Source organism: Trachurus japonicus, chromosome 9, assembly GCF_045865225.1.
Source record: "Trachurus japonicus isolate A0001 chromosome 9, Traja_1.0".
Taxonomy (NCBI): domain Eukaryota; kingdom Metazoa; phylum Chordata; class Actinopteri; order Carangiformes; family Carangidae; genus Trachurus; species Trachurus japonicus.
The window spans coordinates 32,810,261-32,832,431 of NC_140915.1; the positions used below are offsets into that span (position 1 = coordinate 32,810,261).

General features: G+C 41.9%; 1 protein-coding gene across 14 annotated transcripts in view; it reads right to left on the minus strand.

Annotated features, from left to right (window-relative positions):
* Window positions 1–20,754, minus strand: part of ncor2 (nuclear receptor corepressor 2) — a 99,397-nt gene extending 78,643 nt beyond the window's left edge. For all 14 annotated transcript variants that reach the window (XM_085787499.1, XM_085787496.1, XM_085787509.1 and 11 more), the window contains exon 1: window positions 20,530–20,754. The gene's annotated coding sequence lies outside the window, so the exon portion shown is untranslated. The remainder of the gene's footprint in view (window positions 1–20,529) is intronic.
* Window positions 20,755–22,171: the final 1,417 nt, after the last annotated feature.

Sequence of the window (22,171 nt, forward strand, 5' to 3'; positions counted from 1 at the left end):
TGTATCTATTTTACAAATGTATGCAAATCAGGGTTTCCGCTAGAAAAAATTGGCACCGAACCAGCAGGTTTTTAATTCACTGGACAAATGTTTGAAATTCCAGTCAAATATTATCTGAATTTATTGAGCTTAAAATGATAAATAATATGCAGGTTATATAAGAATGATATCAAGGCATGTCTGTTTATAACCTTTTTATAGGGATGCTGCACATTCTGAATATATTTTATGCTCATTAACCAATTAATAACCGTTAACTGATGAGTGTCTGTGATAGGGGTGTGAACGTGTACGAAAATATGTACACGTGTACACTGTGCATTTTTTTTCGTGTACACGTGTACACGCTTCAGGACCGCTATAGGTTGCTATAGCCTTATTTTTGTTTAGTCTGATATGCGCAGCCGGTGGAAGCACTGCCACTGCAGCCACCGGGCCGGTGTTACACCGGAGCGGAGGAGACCCGACGGCGGATTCGTACCGCCCCCCTCCCCCCCCGACACAAACCGCACCGGTCCGTAACTGGAGAGATCCGCCCGGTGAGCGTTCAGAGTCGACCACCGTTTTTTAAAAGGAGTAAAGTCATTTAAAACGAGGAGCGAGACGAGCCGACACGGTGCAGCCCAGGACAGGTGCTGAAGTGCGGATGAGAGGAATGGACAGACCGGGCAGGAGCAACCAGCCCAGAGGCGTCTCAGTCCTCTGCCGTCTTCAGTGTCTCTAGACACCCCTTTCAATCCGTTTAAGGTTATTTGTTTGTGTTTAGGGAGGCTATATTTGTATAGAATATTTTTTGGCAACCAGAAAAGCAACGTTTGACCCGGCGTTTATTTCGGATGGACGCAAAAAAAAAAAAAAGACAAGAAAAAAAGGGGGGGGGAACGCAGTCACGCACATTTTGTCTGAAGGAGGGAAGCGCGTCACAGCATCATTTTTATTAAATCATAGTTTTCTCTAAATTAAGACAGTGTGAGGGACTATTTTTCACCCAGCCCCCCAAAATGTACGCTATGTAATAAATTAAAAAAATAAAAATAAAAAAAAATGCGTGTATCGTTTAGGGATTTTTTACTAAACGTTTACAGTTTCATTCCGTGTAAACGTGTACACGTGTACAAAGTCACACCCCTAGTCTATGACTATAGGCTTGTGCCGATCGGCAACCCGATCCTCTGTTGGCGATGGAGAGGATGATCGACAATGTTTTTTGTCTTTTTCTCTTTTTTTTTTCTTGCCAATGTTACAAAACACACACACACACACTCTCTCTCTCTCTCTCTCTCTCTCTCTGCTACAGCTGAGCAGCCACATCCACTGTGCTGTGGCTCAGCTGCTCAGATGAAGTTAGATCTTCACATTTTGAACTCTTTTATACAAAGTGCAGCCAAACACCAGGTGAAAGAGTGAAGAAGGGCAGAGCTCCTCTGACAGCTCGGTCAGCTGCAGGTGAGTTACAGGTGAGTTACAGGTGAGCCGGCTGGAGAGCGCAGCGCCGGCCTTACAGGTGGGACCGTGGGACACATGCAGACGTGTGTTTATGGTCTCACCTTCCTTCACGGGGACTGTCCTGCCACATGAAGCCCACTCCTAAAAACCACATGGACCGGCTCATGCCATTTTAATAGTCAAAGTTCAAAGATCTTTTATTGTTTAAAGCATTTGCTACTGTTGCCTTGTTGAATATGTAATGTTACACCATGTTGGGTGTGGGGAACATCACGTGACTGATTCAAATAAAAACACAGCTCAGAAGCATAACAGCACTAAAACTGGTTTAGGATTCAATCCTATTGTGAATATATCCTTGAACTTCAAAATAAAAGATTGATCAGTTTTGCGATTCTTACAACTGGAGAAAACACTGACAGAACATGGTCAATCTATGAAATTGGTTTCACCTCAAGGGGAATCAACTTGTGGATTTTCAAGGCCTAGAAAACATTCACAGTGTCCAGCCTGTTACTGCACTGTTGAGGCACTCCAGAAAGCCTGTGATAGTAGTAGTAGCTAGACTATTACTGCTGATATGTGTCCCTGTGACTCCTGCCAACAGAGAAATTAGGAGTCCTGCCATTTCTATGAGCCGGTGACTAATGACGCCTCTCCCTCATAGCTCATGTTTGAGCACCGAGTGAGGCACACAACAAGTGGCACGGTGGCTCAAATATGGGCTCTCCACATGGCACTGATCGAACTCTTCACATGACAACAAAGTGCTGTGGGTGCGCTGCAATTTTGTTAACCAAATGGAAAATGCAGCATTACTCAGCCAAACTCCTGGAGCGTTTTATTTCTAGATGACAATGAATGAGACCCAACACAGAATTTGATTGTGTACCACAAACTGGTTTTCCAGATAACGGCTATCTGACCGATAAGTAGTTAACAAGCAGAACAAGAAATGTTGACATAAATATTCGGACTAAGATTATTAACTTAATGAATTAAACATTAGGATTTCCCCCTGAAAGACTATTTTCTATTGTGTTCTGGTTAAAACCCAGATAAGATTGATTTATGTGGTTCTTTCCTTCATTTTGATAATAATATAACAGATCTGCCCTGGACTGCGCTAAATTAATAACATCATGTTTAGAGACCTTTGATTTATGAGACCATCTCTCAGTCCACATTAGCATTATTTGTTAACAGACTGGATCCGTCAAACCCATGGTTTCCATGACTGCATGGATCCACGTGACTTCACATGATGTAAGTTTCACCATCTGCCCCCGTCCGAGAGGATCTTCATGGACCTTCTGTGCAGAGTCCAGTGACACAGAGGCTTCATCTATTTTACTGTCGCCAAGCGGTCGCCATTGTGTTTTTCAGTTAACATTCACTCAAGTTAAAGCATGTCCACATCTACAGTCTATGTCAAAGCGCAAGCGCATATTAAACTACTTTACTTTTTGTTGAGTGACATATCTCTGCGGTGACAGTCACATAAATGCCATTGTTTTCACACGTCTACCCACATTATGAATGACTCATGAGTAATAATGAACATTCATTAACAGTGCTCTTGACAGGAAGATATAATTAAATTTGCCATTATGGTTTTTTTTTACACCTAAATGTAACAATTTCTACTGAAACCCCCTAAAAATAACAGAGTGGAACTCACAGCCAGTGATGGTCTACAAACGCTGACTCGCCATCGTCAGCTACTTCTACAGTAACATTTACAGCCTGGATGGCGGACACCAGTAGTAAACAAGCACTTAATATACTATGCTTACAGAACTTGAGACCAGACAACACCACACTGGCACTGTGTAACTTATGGTAGAGCGCCAGTGTGCCAGTCTCCATTGTCTCGCTCTGGATTTGACTCTTTTTTTTGCTGCACAAAGAGGGGTGCTTTCTACCCTTCCTTCCTGCTCGACGGCTACCAACACAAAGTGTCACTTGATTTCAGTTACGCAAAAGGGCTCTGTTACGAAAGGCTGAACATGGCTCTGGTTTTAAGGAACAGAGGAGCTCTGTAAACATAGGCTCTGGGAGGCCACAAGATAGGAAAACAGTGCGAAAAAGTCTCACACGAGCTCGACACTTTGCTTTTCGTGTCAAGTAGTCTAAACTGTGGTTTCAAATATTTTCAAGAAACTGGTGCACACTTATTTTGCTCAGGCAAGCCTGGATAAACACTACACATAAAAGGAAGCGCTGAAGGCCTTGAGTAGGTCTCGATGCTGGAGAAATACTGGATGAGAAAAAAAAAACTCATGATATTGACATAGAATACAAATACACTCAACAAAAGGGCAGAAAAAAAGAGGCCAAGAAGACAAAGAGGGGGTGAGATAAGCCATCCTCCTCAGACGCCTCTCTTTGATGAGCGTCCAGCCCAGAGAGATTCCCCTGAGAAGGAGGAAAACAAGTCTGAAGGCAGTCACAAGATCTGCAGAGGACAAAAAACCTGAATCAAGATGAGAGGCCCAACACAATGAGAGAGCTTTGACATAAACTCTGAGGCGAATGGGGCCTTCCAGACGAGAGGCTAAACACATGCACTGGCACTGCTACAGACACCCACAGGCAAGTCCATGGCTCACCGCCAACACTGAGAATGAACTCAGTCACCTCGCTCTCTCACTCTAGCGTGCTTTCCTTCTCCCCTCTTTTTTACTTTCTTCTTCTCCACGGAGTAGAGTGGGCCTCAGCCTTGAGCGGTGTGCGAGCCAAAATTTCATCCTCTTATACCCCCCACCCACCCTCCCTCCCCCCCTCCCCCTCTCCATTTTAGGAATGGCTGTGGAAATACTAGCACAGAGCACACAGACGGCTTCCAGCCTGCCAAAGGAGAGCAGGAGGCTGACTTCAAACAACGGTTCAATTTTACTGACATTAACAGTTTATCAAATCTCTGCCGAGTCCGACTTGGTGGCTCGGCGCTTTCCAAACAAGCAGATTCTGAAAGCCTGAGACATATTTTTTGGTAAGAGCCTTGATAACGTGGCTTGGACCTTGACAAAAACCGAGTGTCATCAAGCCTTCGCTGGAACAACACTGTACTGGTAATTATATAGCCATAAAATTATGCTGCAGAGAACAAAAAGGTGTCGAGTATTGAGCAACAAACTCCTTGTAATCTACTCTGACAGCCAGAGGAGATGATGATGGCTCCATTCAGACGGCATGGAGCTGTGAGAAGGCAGGTGAGTGTACTGTAGTAGGCATATGGCTCGGTCTGGGAACAACATCACAAGTCTATAAAGCAGTGCCCTAGAGAGCTGTGCTCAGGGGAGGGGGGGTGGGGGGTAGGGGGGGCTGCTAGGACTCTCAGTCTAGGAATGTGGCACCCTGTCAGGACTCATAAGGATTTATCTCCCTGGAGCCTCATTATCGAAGGGCCCCGGACAAGGAGGCTCTCGCTCGCTCACCCTCAACCTCAATACTGCGCCACTCACAAACAATATATGTGCATGCAAACACTGCATGGCTTTCCAGATTATTTTCAGATCGTCACCTGCAGCGTGGGTGGTCCAGGTCACGGTTTAAGAGCACGCTGAGAGTCGCTTACTGTCCATTCCCTAGAATCCTGTGCAAAGCTACCGGCTACATCATTGTGGTCTTTTCCACCTTTGCTTATTCTGTTTTTTTTACAACTACATCTAACACTGACTTAACATTTATTCATTTGGCAGATGCTTTTATCCTAAGTAACTTACAGGTGAGGGGCAACACAAAGCTCCACTGTAGTAGTAGGTATTCACCTGATAGGTGAAGAGCCAGGAGATCGGGTAAAAAGTTAAATCTGGGTACAATCAGGTCAATCTGAGGAACTTCTACACTGATTTCAGCGTTCATTTGCAGTTGCAGATTCCTCTCCTCCCACTCTCTGCCTCCCTCCCCACTCACCCAAATTTAACATGGAAACAAAGCTCTCACAATTAATCCGCTGATGCTTCAGTATTGGGGCCCCGGGAGGTTTTATAAGGTCAGGGTGCAGAAAACAAGTTTAATCTATGTGGAACACACATCTCTTCAAGACAGACACCATGGCATGGAAACACTTAAGCTTTTTTCCAAGTGACCTCACCCATTTTTTTGTTTTATCAAAACTATCTGCGGAGTTCTCTACAACACTGCCACTACCCACGGTACCATGCAAAGTCTGTTTCTGGTTTGCATTTTTCTCAAGAGGCCGAATAATGTTTTTTCTGTGCAATAGAATCTCGGTCTTTAAACGTTTTATACTTCAATGGTACAGTCCTCTTAGACTGTGTGTTAACAACAGCATGGAAAGAGCTAAACTGATCGAAACACAACAAAGTAAAAGAGGAGGAAGTCACAGTGCAACAGCCAATAAAAAAAAATGTGAGGGTGCCTGGAGGCACCTCTAAATTAACCGTTGGACAACAGCAGGAAAAACACTCATAGATCTGCCAAACCCTTGTGCAACGCCCTTTATGCTGCCAAGCACTAATATCCAAGACCATGCTGACAAGGCAGAATGCCTCATCGGCTGGTAGACACCATCACGCTGACATTAAAGCAGGGGAGACAACAGATCAACATGGTACAAAGTGAAGGGGGCATAATGAGGATATTTCGCTGTCTGTTAACAAACTAAAGCAGACACCAATATGCGAGTAGGCTTAAAACACCCTGTACTGTGACCAACCTCTTCTTATTTATCCTTGCTGGTCAAAAAATACATTTGATACTAGAGGAATCGCAAAAATCTTTGAATGGAAAAGTGAGTTCCACGAACCATAACTGGACGAGAAGCCAAGAAAGCAAAAGAGTTACTGACAGGAAAGTAAAATCTAATACTAGGTGGCAGAGAGAGGCTATAAAGGGCAGCAGGTGATATAATTATTGCCTGTGTGCAGGCTTGATATATAGTGCAGGTGTCTAGAGCAGTGCTATTAGTACCAAACAGTGAAAGAACATCCCAACACCCCGAGCTGATTCAGGCTTACCTCCACTCTACTTTCACACAGGAACTGTGCGGTCACAACACAACGTCAGCAACCGAAGACGCTGTGAGAAAAGTGTGAACACCCAGTAAACTTTGACACGGCTATAATTTGTCTGACGGGAAGAGGTACAATCACTTCCCCTAACCACAGCCTGTCACACCTTTCATTTTGAATCTGACTAAACAACACTGGCATATCAACAACTTTTAAAAACAGAGGTGATTACGAAACTGAAAATGGAAGTATTGAGCTGTAAACAATCTTTAAATGCAGCACTTTAAAACCTTTAACAGTGTTTCTCATGTATTCATTTATTGGTGGCGGCCCGCCACAAATGAATTACTTCCGCCACGGATAGATTTTTCGGCTTTTGGCTCAACCAACGTATATATCGCTCCGTTCATTCATCTTCGCATAGCGCCCTTTCTCCGTTATTGGCGTGCATGCATGACAGCAGTGCGCGGTAAAAGCCCCTTTGAATGTTATGGTTATTATTTTCAAAAATAACTGTAGATAACTACTTGATGTGCCAGTCTGGTTTGTCGTGTTTGCTTCAAAAGCACACAAACACTTGAAAGGAAATCAGGTTCTGAGTCCACCAGTGAGACCTTGTTCTCAAAGATATTAAGATGATTCAAGGCTGCTCTCATTTTAGGTCACATCTACAACACATAACACATCATGTGATCATTTACAATAACCACTCAAAACACCAGAGTATAGAGTGGTAACCACTGGTGCTTTCAGGCATGCAAAAGCAAATACAGGTCTGAATCACACCTTAGATTTATAGATCATTAACAGATATGACATGTTCCCAGCTTCATGACAGGAAGGAAGGACGTATTTGCACAAAAAAAGGCCCAATTACTGGTGACGCAATGAAATGTGATGCAGGAAGTCCAGCTGGAGGGACAGATTTATGTTTACACATGATAAGTGCAAGATGCCTAAACACAGCACAGTGGCTTGTAAACCTCAGATAGGACTTCTATTTAGTCATCACAGCAGCAACAATGTGATCTTTGATTGAAAGAGGCTTCAAGTAAAGCAGAGAGAAGTCATGCATTTAGGCAATTTTTGTAATGATGTCAAAGTAGGAAACAAAGGTTGATTATTATTTTTATTTTTTATTTTTTTTGCCACATCAGGCAGTGTTGTCTTACCAATACAACCTGGATGTTTGTGACTTTGTAACTTGGATTTGATAGAGCATCGTTTTATGATACTTACATCATGTGATGGACAAATGCATTATAAGGCCAGTCTAACAGCGGATGTTGTTACAGAGGATTTCAGTGTTACTTGGTGGAGGCAGAGAATATATTTTTGCCAACTGCACGGAGCATTATTAAAAAAAAAAAAAGAGAGAGAGCGCAAAGAGCAAGATTTATTCTTCTGATTTATTCCTGTGCCAAAAACCTACCAAAGGACAGGACAATTGCTGGCCAATAATTATACGTTAAGAGAGAAACACATTTATACATGATGATTAAATGATGCATTCCTGTCACATTTAAAAAAAAAAAAAAATTTAAATGTTCGGCTGGCATGACCAAATGGAATATTTCAGTTTTTCCACAAATCATAACATTAGCATCTCCTTTCACACATAGGCTGTAAAAGTGCGTAGTATCTGACATGGAAGAGACGAGACGGAGGCGGCAGAAAGCGCCGGGCGGAGTCTGTGATTGGCTGGCCTAGACGTCCAGATGTGGTCATCCAGCTGTATCCAGGCTGGACAGTAGAGAAGCTATTGGATTTCCTGCCTGTTCCCCTGCTGCCGGCCGCCTCAGCGACACTGTGTGAAATTACATAAGGCTCTCCCCTCCCCCTCACTGCTGGCCAGCACAGAGCTGGGGCCTTCACACACCGCCTCAGCCAACTCCGACTCCCTGTAACCATGGAGGCAAAGGCACTCCACCAGAACACACTGCACGATCTGAAAGCTGCTCCCTCTGTTCACAGACACACTCCGACACCAGCCATAAAACATTTTACATAATCACATTTGTTTGACTGATTTCCAGTATAACTCACCAGTATAAATGTCAGTCATTTGGGAGGGAAGACTGACATCTGATTTACAAACAGGTTTCTACCTATGAAGAATTCCTGTTGGATACACCCAGGAACCAAACACATTACACCACAAAGGGAGAGTACTGAACAGTCTGTGTTTGGGCATTTGTCTCAATAGTTGAGTTATTATTGGAGGAAAGGTTCTTTATACCAAAATACATAGTTCAGATCTTGTCACTTAAAGGGATATTTCAAACATTTTGGCAAATTGGCCCATTGTCATAATCCCTATAGTCTTAAAGGTAGATTTGTTACCTTTAATTGTTGGTGCAAGCTGTTTTTAGATTGGCGGGGCAGAGATGCGAGCTGCTCAGCTGACATTACGAGCTACAGAGCTACGCTACGGAGGCTCATGGCATTTCCGGGCTTTCCCTCATCAAACTCATCAAATACACAATCCAACAACTCCAAAACGCTCTGGTGAACAAGTTGTGACCTGCACATTCACCACGCTATGACATAATAATGGAACGTTACGAGATTGAGTTGTCTTCAAGGTAAATGCAAAGCCGCCGATGTGCGTTCCCGTCGGGGGCAGTCATTTTTTCGCTCCATCAGAGCGTTTTGGAGTTGTTGGATTGTGTATTTGATGAGTTTGATGAGGGAAACCCAGAAATCCAATGAGCCTCTGTGGCCTAGCTCTGAGCAGCTTGCATCTCTGCCCCGCCGATCGAAAAACAGCTTGCACCGAAAATTAAAGGTAATGAACCTACCCCTAAAATTATAGGGATTATGGCAATGGGCGAATTTGCCAAAATGTTGAAATATCCCTTTAAATAAAAGCGGCGACTGCCAGTTCTCTCTTATAATTACGGGTGTGTTTTCAGTTTGGATTATTGAAATGAGCCCACTCTCATGAACACCCTGAATTACAAGCGCAGGATTGTTGTTACTTAAACTTACACACAGAAACAGACAAAACAAAATGGCCAACTAAGCCCTAACCTTACAGCTCATATTGGCATTTTTTGTCACGATTCATTTAGTTTTCCAACGCCATTCCAAGTAACCGACACAGGAAATTGTGTCTAATAAAATTGTACTCTTCTTCACAGAAACCTTTTTTATGGACATGACTAATCAGAAGAGCTGAATAATCCATTTGACTCAATTCTTGGTGATTAAGATCATCAGAACAAAATGTTGCGTAACATACTTCTTAGAAATGTCCTAGAAAAATATTTTCCTCAGTGAGCAATGCTGTTGTTTCCCTGCATTGAAAGTGTAGTCACATGACAGTCAACACTGTGAAGCAATTTCCCAGTTAGAATTAAACTAAAAAAACCAAACCAACATCTACAACAAGTGCATTCTGTTTATTGTAAAAAATTATAATAATGCTGCATAAAGCTACACATCTGTCTGTCAACAGCAGAGGCATCCAGTTCAATGATCACTCTGAGCACAGACTCCATTCACTAATTCCTCTGCACTGTTTGCAGTGGCAACACATCAGTCTGATATCTGCAGGCAGCTGCTTGCTAGTGAAGTGAAGCAGAATCCACACACTGTAAAGTTGGCTTCAGCGGCCTCGCACCTCGTAGCCAGACATCACCTCAACTAATAAAAGCAGAGCTTAGATCAGTGTGCAGTCTTTTTTCAGTCTGTCTTGTAGATCCAATCTCTAGTTTCACTACAACATAGTGAGCGTCAGCTAAGCATCCCTGAGTCCAGACATAAACGGCAGAGGATCCGCATGGGCTATAATTATTCACTGTTGTGACTCGAGGCAGATAACACCACCAGCCTTCATCTGTGTTACTTTTGAAGCTTAAAATAACCCTTTTGAACATTTTGTAATAACTTAATTTCCACAAAGTTTCCTAGCTAGAGCTCTCACAAGTCACAGCTGCCTACACTAACCGTTCAGTGCAAAGATATGAGCTGATTGAGTGTATGAGTGCAGGAATCAATACTGGATTATTCCATTCAAAATTGCACTACACAGCCCTACTACTCTGATATTGCACATAATAATGATGGAAGGTTTTTGTCAAAAAACCAAAACAGAGTAGAATCAACAAAGTGTCAAAACATGTCACCTTGGTGTCACAACAAAACTCAACCCCACGTCAGGAGGGGAATCAAGATTTCTAATGATGTTTATTCAGGAATCTCACAACACTTCAACAGCTCCCAGCTTAGATCACACTATTTCTACTACTAGTGGACTCGTATCAGCCTGACTACATCCTAAATTAACTATCACCAAACATGATAGAGAATTTACAACTGAGCACTGATCAATCATTGGTCAAGTGTGAACGATTGTTACAAATTATTATTTGTTAAAGGGATAGTTCAACATTTTGGCAAATTGGCCCATTGCCATAATCCCTATAGTCATAGCAGTAGGTTTGTTACCTTTAATTGTCGGTGCAAGCTATTTTTAGAACAGCGGAGCAGAGCCGTGAGCTGCTCAGAGCTACGCTACCGAGGCTAATGGGATTTCTTGGTTTCCCTCATCAAACTCATCAAATACACAATCCAACAACTCCAAAACGCTCTGGTGGACAAGTTGTGAGCTGCACATTCACCACGCTATGAGATAATAACAGAACGTTACCAGACAGAGTTGTTTTAGAGGGAAATTCATGCAAAACAGCTAATGCACGTTCTCGTCAGGGACAGTTTTTCAGCAAGCAGTCTCTGCAATTACCTCTAAAACAACTCTGTCTGGTAACGTTTTGTTATTATCTCATAGCGTGGTGAATGTGCAGGTCACAACTTGTCCACCAGAGCGTTTTGGAGTTGTTGGATTGTGTATTTGATGAGGGAAACCAAGAAATTCCATTCACCTCCAGGGTTTCCCCCAGTGTATTATAAGCCTGGCGGCCCGCCAGGCCTTCCTTGCCCCCCCGCCAGGCTAAGCATCGTTTATTAATTTTTTTAATCATTTTTTATTCTCCATAAACACGTAATCAGGTGTCTTTTTCATCACCTGACAACGTCACAACTTCGTCGCGCATAACGGGACACGTCACGGACATCCTGCTCATCAGCCCGCTGCTTCACCAGCTGACCGAGAGGAGCGCACCGAGACCAAACGTTAACGTGAGCGGAGCCACGGCTCCAGAGGCTCAATCAGCTGGCAGCTGCTGCAGCTGGTAGCTGGTAGCTGTTAGCTGTTAGCACGTCGCCCCCTGCCATAGATATCCCCTGCAGCGTCAGAGCTCCGGACTCCTGTGAGCCGCGGGGCTTTGACCTGATGTGAAAATGATCCATTGTTTCATTTTTCAGCTCATAACGTTTGCGATCACACACGTTGTTTTCTCTGGTCTAAACAGTAGATCCGTGAGTGTCACGTTTCCATGACGACTGACCGGAAAAAGAGCGTGGTACAGTCATGGATACAGTACGTCATGTGTAGCCTCTGTAACGTGACTCCAGATACAAAAAATCTCGGAGAAAGGAAAAAAAATCTGAGAAATAACGCTACACTTCAACAATGGAGACACCAGGCAGTAGTTTTTTAGTTTTTAATGCAAAGAGTTGATGTTATTTATTTAAATAGTTTTTTTAGGCTATAATTTGTGGTTGATTGAACAGTAGGCTATTTCAAGAGTGCCTTTCTGTAAGACTCTGCTATAGGTGTTTAAATATGTTACATAAATGTCTTATAATAACAAATGTTTATGATAAATTATAATATTTTCAAATTTCCAGTCAACTTTTAACATTGATCTTAAGGCCTTATGGAATCACGCCTTCTAAATGCTACTGCTCCATTAATGAATCTGTTACTGTACCTACAGGGCCCTGCTATCAGTCAATGGTCAGGGTCAGGCCCCTGTCACAGAAAAACACGCTTGGGCACCGGTGGCCCGCCGATGGGCCGCCGGTGCCACCCTACCACCGGGCTTAACAAGTTTTCTGGGGGAAACCCTGCACCTCCGTGGCGGAGCTCTGAGCAGCTCGCGGCTCTGCTCCGCCGTTCTAAAAACAGCTTGCACCGACAATTAAAGGTAACGAACCTACTGCTATAACTATAGGGATTATGGCAATGGGCCAATTTGCCAAAATGTTGAACTATCCCTTTAATTACTGATGCACAAAATGACTCTGCAGTTCCCTTTGAACGGCCGTACTACCAAACAGTCGACGTACGACGTGACAGCATCTCTCTGATGTATGTGGTCTCAACTTCATTCTCTGTTGGCTCTGCTCTTTAAGCCCACCTGACATTCAGCTCTCCATCCTGAGGAGCAGGAAATAAAAGTGAGGAGTACACTTGTCTGCTGGGCTGACCTACTTCCTTCCTCACTGCTACTTAATTATTCAAGAGCTTTGAAATGTTCCTGTGTATGGCAGCATGCAACCCGAGTGCCTCTGTTTGCCCCTCATGATGGCGGATTCACACAGCTTCCATGTATGCATGGGAGGGTTTAAGCATGTGTGTGTGTGTGTGTGTAGTGTGTACAGTGTGAGTGCACTGCCAAAGACTAATGGTCATACATGCTTGTGTTATTTACACAGACATGTCAAACAAAACATCTCACATAAATCTGACACACAAGGTTTACAATAATGGAGCGAGAATGGAAAACACAAAAGCAGGGAGTGCACGACGGCAAACCAGCAGCACGGTGTTTTGATCACTAATTTTATTCCAAACTGCACAGTCATGCATCCAGTCAGCGCACATGTCAGGGCATGAGTTCAATCCCCTCACAAGCACACCATAACCTGTAATTACACCATGCTTTTCACTGTTATGTCACTCATATTTACAGTGTAAGATCATCAGCCCCGAGGTGTGTCCTCTGAGCCTCGCTCACCAAGCTCTACAAGGTGAAAAAACAAACTGTGCTGTGACACAAATTCCTGATTAGCAAAAGAGGGTCTAATCAGTTACAAACATAATGCTACCCACAGCTGTAGCCTACACACAAACAAGCATAATGTCCTATAACATGCCGTCATCTGTGTTGCGTAACCGAGTCAAGTGAATCACTTACCACAGAGCCATTTCTAATCTCTGCTAATCCGCTGTCTGCCTCTCTTTTAGTATGTTTAAATAAGGGTGACTGATTGTAATAGCAACTCCATTTCATAGCCGTGGAATTCTAAATAAAAAGCCTTGTGAATAATAAATGACTTAAACTTTGAATTTAATTCGTGTCTAATAACACACAAAAAAAACAATCAAAAGGCTATTATGATAGGCGTTAAAAATAGGCTTTTGAGCTTCCTTTTCAACACAATTAAAAAATGTGGTAATTGATTAGTCTGGTGAAGTTTTATTATACTACTCTGCTATTTCCTTGGTATCATCTATAATGCAAAGGAAGTTAATAAAGTGGCAGCATGTCCTCAAGTCTTTAAACTCATTCACACTATAGCTACAGTTAGGTCAACTATCTGGACATCTTCTGTATTACAATCACGTTTTAAGTTAAATAAGTTCTGTAGCAGCTTTGTGTACATCAACACAAATATAAATAAAACTCTAGGCTTTATAAAGATGTTCTAACACAGATTCAAAGCACTAGAAACATCTGATGTTGGGACATGAAAGCACCAACGGTCTCTCTTAGTCTTCTGAAAGGTTGTGCGATTTTTTTCAAATGGTACAAAAACTGCAGATTTTTTATTTTCAATTGACACATTATATGCAGCGTAAAGATTTTACACCTATTGTCCAAGTGGAACTGCAGCAGGTCAAGAATAAAAGGTGATAAACTAGCCTAGGTCTGCAAAAACTGAAACATCATGAAAATGTCATGTAAAACAGGCCTTTTGGGGGGTTAGGAAATTGAAACTAACTCAGTTACTACACCTCCTGGTGTAGTTTTACTGTGAGACTACAGGAAGCAGTGCTACTTATTGATATCACAATGGTGGAAAAAAAAAAACTGGTAACAAAGGAGGACAGACTGGTTGGTCAGGGATTCATTCAACCCAAAACATTAGAAGAAAGGAAGCAGATGGCAACTTCACATGAGGGACGACCAGCACAGTCAGTCTCCCAACTTAAACCCCATGGAGCTGGAGTGGGATGAGCCGGGACAGCATTGGGACATGATATATCACAACAATATTAGTACAATGTTTGATTTCCCAAAGCAGAGAAAACATAATGTGTCAATTTGGTTAAAAGTTTAAGATTACATCATTCCTTCTTTTCTTTAAAGACAAATATCTATTTGTCCTATCCTATTGTCCTATATTTGTCCTATCCTTTTAACGTTATAGTACCCACATTACACAAATATGAGTAACAACTGGAAATGTGGAGGTGTCTATAACTTCTGACAACACTGTCGTCCCTGTATAATATATTTTGTTTAATATAAGGATTTGAGCAACATTAATGAAAGACTATCTGACAAGCACAATAAAACACAAGAGAAAGAGACCAGAATGGCCAATCAAAAGATCACAATCCTACAAGCAATCCTCATTCACACAAAGGGCAAATAAATCATCTAAATATTGTTATAAACCACAATGCCACATGGAAAAAATATCAATGTTTACCAAAGTAATGTTTACAGAAAAGTATACTATTATCCAATTCCTGGAAGGGAAGCAATAATATTCAAATGTGCTAGAGAAGCTGGCGTTCTTCATGTAGTCACAAAATACAATGAAATCTCAGAAACACAAAAATAAATCAATAAAGTTTCACCTTCAAGCAAAAAAGCCCAATCATTTAATCTGTTGTACACATGTTGGTTGGGTGACTGGTATATGACTGAACTGGTTCTGATTCAGAATTTGATTCTTTTATGCAGGAGAGCAGCAATAAGTGAAGATGAGACCTGACCATGATGTGCAGGAAAACTGCAGAGCCAGAAATGCTGGCTCTCACAAATATTGTAAGAATTCACTGAATTAGTGTTTGCAACAGATAAATCCTAGGGCCTTTTTGTGCTCCACAGAGTGAAAGGGACTTGGTGTGACCCCATTAACCCAACCCATTGACTAGGCTACATCCTTATCACTGCTTTCTACATGTCCAAGTGGGAGGGTATTAAATAGGAGGATCTTAGACGAATAGCTACTTCAAGCGACTGCATAAACCTTCAACAAAGATTTCATAACCATGATGTTTCCATTGGGCAATCCCAGAAAACAGCAACAAAACTACTGGGCCACAACACAGCCACTTTAACCGAGGTGGCGCTCCGTCCAGTTCAATGGCACATTGATTGCAAGTAAATGTGAGGCAGCACAACAGACCAGCTGTGCTTGATCATAATATTCTACCACACTGAGTCGAGCATAACATTCTCCACACACGAAACCTACCAGGTGCAGTCCACTGGTGAGCAAGAAATGCTAGACAGCTGCTGTTACTCATTCAGTGAGAGGGAAACTGGGCGGGAGAAGGGAATGTGCCTGGAAGACAGTTTCACGGTGACTGCCTCATATTTCCCTCTTTGGGTCTGCATGTTCACTTTGGGTTCATAAAGTGCACTGCAACATACCAAAGTTGTGTCATTTCCCTCCACTCATTGTTTCATGTGATTACAGTAATTATAAAATTTCACTTCAATATGCAGTGCCAAGTGCTCACTGTCAACAGTTGAATCTGAATACAGCTGTGACTGGGTTTACCTAAAGTAGAGAAGCACTGCCTTTCAACACAGATTGAACATGAAATTACAGAGATTTCAACAAAGACTACAGCAGGAACTAAATGATCCCTTAAAGGGGATCCTCTGAAAATGAGATCTCGATCTCAACGGGTCTTTTTTACCTGGTTAAATAAAGGCTAAATAAATTTTAAAAAATAAAGGGCATTTCCAATGTTTACCTCAGATATCAGGCCACCTATGATCAGTTCATTTCATACCATCAATAATCCAAACTGCAGCGTGTGGACATTTATATTCGTTTTTGTTCAAGAATCTATCATTTTTTCAATGTTCATTAATGGGCTCCGGACTAATTTTAAAATTGTTCTGTGGTAGCAAGTAACGTCTTTTTGACCATCATTTAAATTTTAAAATTCGCTCTACAATTAAATTAAATCTAAATTACGACTGGAAATGTCCTTTTAGAAGGGATGACTCAATCACCTTTTTGCCACTAATACCAATACCAATACCAATCACCGGTGAGTGACATCAGCCAGTACTGATCAGTATCACACACATTGTAAAAATTCACACAACAATCATGGCCGCTGGAACCCAGACCAAGGTGGGAGATGGGACTAAACAACTCAGCACACAGTGCTTATTTCAGCAAAAGGACCCAGAGTATTGATTGGTTTCAAGGTGATTGGTGTATAGAAGAAATAATTTGGATCCACCAATTATAGGATTATGTATTTTTAATTGATCAGCAGTTTATCAATCCTAATCTTAAGGGACTGAGACAGCAAGCAGACAGGGCTGCAGTTGGCCAAACATTTGGATGCAGTCAGCTTTTATCGTCCCTCATTCAGCCAAATCAGCATGTTGATTAAGGATGTCAATTAGTGCACGTTGGCTGACCACGCTCAAGAAAAATCAAGTAAGTATCCATTAAAGTAAGGAGAGTTTGTTTCACAAATGTCTTGTCAGAGAGCTCTTGGGTAGAGGCTGTGCATCAAACCTTGTCTGGGGAACAGTTTTATAACTTACAAAACATGAACCATCCATAATTCTTTAACAAAACAATTTATTTTGTTTTTTGGAGGAGATTGCTGTCAGCACAATATGGTAAGGCGTGAAGCACCGCATTCAATTAGGAGCAAAAACAGAAACGTTACAGAGGCACATTCAACTTTCTAGCTCGTCATCTGTACGGTCTATCCATTACAGACAAGAGCGCACATGAACAGGTTAAATTTACCACATGAAATAACAGACAAAGAATAAACATTACCTGTCCCCAATGTTTTACATAATTGCAAATCCATTTTCCCAGTGTTCTGTCCCAGAAAGCTACTTTCTGTCAAAGGAAAATGGCAACATGCCATTTATACTGTGGGTGACATCAAAGTAAAAAAAAAAGCTATTCAGTGTGCACGTTTAGAGCAGCAGTAGTATGTCCCAGTCAAACTAATGTTGCAGCAATGCAGCTTCAGCAACATTGTGTTCCTATGACTGGTCTATATAGTATTCTCACTAATTGCTCATAATTGTTAAGAAACAAGAACAAAAAAATTTCAGCAATAAAGCCAACTGTTTATTTTATAGCGCCTCTCTTATATCTACACTTGGTCTTTTAAAAATATCTGCACCACAGAATGCTCTAATGTGATCGCTGGATTAGTGATGAGAATAGAAAATCAGATCCGTCACAAAGAAAGAATTTCAAGACGTTTCTGACTTTGAAGGACAGACTACTGATTTTTTTATGGAAATCTTTTGTGGTTCACGATGATGCAACATGCCGTTTCTTCTCACAAGAATTCACTGACGATTTATCTTTTACAGACAATAAAATGAGCAGAACCTCTCCCCTTCCCAGTTTCATAACTATGTTGTGTTTCATAATATGAGCAGAAATTGAACTAGCAGTGAAACAGTCTCCCCGGGGCACCACGCTGAGCATAGGATTATCTTTGCCCCCATTACCCTTTGGATAAGGGGGAGATATCTCCTCGCTCTAATTTAACTCTTTACAATCCAGACTGTAAAGCTGACAATCTATTGTGAGTGCACATAACTCACACCAGCAATGTCACACTGTTGTGGATTATTAGCAGACTTTGTGCTCTCTGGACAGCCTTGTCAGCCCCGCCATCCCAACTGTCAGGCACTGGGACTGAGTACAATACCTAAAAAACGGGATGTAAGTACAAACAAAACGGTGCCCTTATCACAAATGAACCGACCTGTCAGAACAACAAACTTGGAGTCCAGTGTTTGTCCAGATTCATGGTTATTTTGGTCAGACACTTCCTTTAATCATTACTTTATTTATATCTTCTCTTTTAATTTATTTAGGAGAAGTTCTCATATTCAGTCGGTGCAAAAGGCCATACACAGCAGTGTGGTTTAAGTCATCAATCAATACAAACACAACTGGGGAACTGTATTGAAACAAATGGAAGGGTAATAACTAACAAAGATGATTGTAGAAAACGCTGTCAAAGCCATCTAACAACTGATACTGACAAACAAGCCCCAGAGTAACTGTTTTCTAGCAAGCATGGGCTACAAATAGCAAATTCTATGTATCAAATGAGTGTGGTTATTGTTTCGAGGTCATCAGCTGCTAAGTGGATCACCAGATGAGATGCATCGAGATCGTGGCCAACCACCTCAACTAAACTATTTCCTGGGGGAATCCCTGAGTTACATAATCAAACACAGTTCACCAAAGACACAAAACAAAACATGTCTAACGTACCACAATAACATCTAGCTATACGGTGTTGGATTAACACTACTTACTCAAGTTTGAGAAATGTCCAATTCAGTTTGGTAGTGGAAACAAAGACATACATCAAAGCCTCTAAATGACAGAATACAATTGCTGGCATTTTATGAAGCCCAGAGATCCTTAAATAGATCAAGTGAACACAACAAAGAAGCAGTGATAATCAAACTGATAATCAGCATTAAATCTGATGTGAACATCTTCTGAAAGATACCTGTAACTCATTGCCCAGTGTATTGGTCTAATATTCAACAGGGTCAAAGCTATAAAGACACTATAACTATACAAGACTGCTTTTATTAAATGGATATGACAACATGAAAATGTTAGGAAATACTGTTCAAAATATTTTAGTAAAATATCTCCTTATACATTAAAACAGTGACTGTTAACACTATCTAACAATATTGCATACCGGTAAGTGTGAAATCCAGCTCTCATTCACTGGTGCATTTGGTTGTCCAGAGGTGGTGTCGTGGTGATAATGGTGCCAAGAAATGTTCTCAAAATACAAAATCACAACCAAAAAGCACAAGTGTGATTGCTTATCATGGAAGTGGCCGTAGAGATTGGGAAGTTGACAAAAACAGACTTCCCTTCCTCTTTGCCACAACAATACAGGTTAACGTCAGCAATCATATAATTTGGGGTAATGCTCTGCCCTTTGGTGTTATACAACACAGTTTGTCTGTTCTACTAAAATATCAACAATGTGTCTAAAGATGTGACAGTTTGACTACGCTGCCTGGGTTAGATAGACAGTTTCAACAATAAAGTTTGCTTGCAACTTACTGTCATTAACAGGCGCGCAACTTAAAGTAGACCATCTACAAATGACGTTCAAGTTACAGGAAGACTTGAGTTGAAATCTATAATCTGACTCAAAAGCAAATATACTGCCACAACAGCATCTTATTCATGCGAGACAAGCAGCTATTTAACGCTACTCTCACCTGTCAGTTCATTTACTCGAGTCAGTGACATGACATCAAACAGGTTAGACCAGTGTAATAAACAAATTATGGCTTATCACCCATCTGACAACAAAGAAATTAGTTAGCAGCTGACGCAATTTGAGATACCGACAGTGTGTAACGAGTCAAATTTATGTAAACCCAATGTTTACAATCGCAAACCGGACGCTTTGTACACAGCTAAGTTAGCAGGCTAACTAAGTTAGCCAGCCATATCAATCAGTGTATTAACCAATCATAATCAGTTGACACCATTGGTGCTGATACATCGCAGCATTGTGGGGGTAGTGTAAATTAACACGGTGAACATCAAAGTATGTCAGAGTGTGAACAATAAAACCATCGTTAGCTGCTCCGCATCTCTGACAGCTAGCTGAGACAGCTAGCACCGTTAGCTGATAACGTTAGCTAGCCTAGCCTAGCCATGTAGCACGTGTTCCTGATTTATAAAATAATTAACTCGCTGATGATAGCCAGCCAACTGGGAGTATTGTGGTGAGGTGGGCGAGCAGCTCGTTGAGCTGTTCTCCAACGTTTTATTTCTCAAAGGCTCGACGGACCGTGTAGCTAAACGTAACGTATAGCATCGAAAAGGTCAATACTGCTATGGATGTTTCTCCTCCAAATAATAGCCGGACCCCGTCGTCCAACAACAGAGCAGAGCAGACAGACCCCCCCTGCCCAAACCAGCGGACAGCATGCCATGGAGGCTAACTAACCTTAGCGGCGGGGCAAGAGAAACCACTCGGCGGTGTTATCGTAGAGCAGCTAATGTCCCAGTCCTCGTCAGTCGGTCCGATTTCGTTTAAAGAGCTTCTCGTTTCGATTGAGTGTCTCGCCCCTGAATTAATCCACACGAAAGAGTAGCGTTCGTTTTCATTTGTTCTGCTGGTGGTTTTCAGCTATGTCGTGCCTGTTCCTGCACAACACGGTGGTCTGGTACTACTCCCTGAGCCGCTGCTGCTGCTGCTGCTGCTGAGACCATAGCGGGCTGAACCGCCTCTCTCTCTCAATAGGTCCGCATACTCTCTCGCCCCTCCTCCTCTTTACTGAATGACTGCACATTTCCCATGCCCACAATAAATTTGAGGATATAGTGTTGCAGTCTTGAAGTCAGTGGTTGTCATAAGTCACACAAAAAAATCTATTTTACTCCACGCGAGTGTTGCCCAGAGTCTTTCATCTACTGAACAGATTCCTGATGTGATCTAATAATAGCTAGCCTACTACATTTAATGTAAATTTCCTAGGCTATATGTTGCTTTAATTTAGCCTACTCTAGGCTATAGCCTACATGTATTACCCTATAGCCTAAATTTGATATCTATCTTAACATATAGAATTTATAAAGACAACTAATCTATAGGCCTATAGATACAATCTGTAAAGAGAGTGTTATCTACAAAACCTAGTGTTTAGCTTAACAAGACCAGAATCACTGCATTCCTGCTGCTCAAACATATTGGCACACATTGTCATATTATCAGTGTGCATATACAGCACATTATTGTCCCTCACACAAGAGCTATGAGGACAAAACCTCCTGTATTCTCCGTGTCCCCCTCCCTCCCCGCTTCAGTCTGAACCCGAGGGGTCAGCTGAAGCGTTGACACTCCAGGAAGTCTACATCTGTGCTGCTTGATGCCCATGGAGAAGTACAAGCTGTGAATACAGTGACTCAACACTGAAGGATAGTATTTGGGAGACAACAACATCCCATGCTGCGTCCATAGTTGATGACTCTACTGAAGCCTGTGCTCTGTAAATGGGCTGAAACCTCTTTGTCTGCTTCACACTGCTCGCCTGCATGGCTTCTAAAGCTGCCACCCATACAGCTGCCATTTCACTCACAGGAAAGATTTTGTTTAAAAGCATTTAAATTAATCATTGGGGCTCATTAGAGTAAGAAACCTGCTGCTACATAATCCCAGTTTTGACAGGAGAAGGTAATTACTTTCACCTCATTTTATATGGTATAATTTTGGTTATGTATTAAGCTATTCAATTTGAACAGGGCGTTGGTAACCTGACTTTGCCATAAAACAATCTGGCGCACTTCAGGCAGACTATATCTTGACCTAAATTTCCACGGCAGCCTTTCCTATGATGTCAGATGGGATTGTTTTTCTTCCTCATGTTTTTCTTTCTGCGCTGTGGTTTGGAAGATCCCCTCTAACCACCATCACAGAGCAGGAAAGAGAACTGTTTATTTCAGCGGGGCTTTCTGGACCCAGGCATCTGTCGGTATAATCTATCCCCTATCTCTGCAATGCCCAATTTGTCAGCTCACTGATAAAGCACAAATGTTTCTCGCTTGCCAGTTTTGATGTCAACAGCTGTGTTTCATCTGCAGCCAGATCC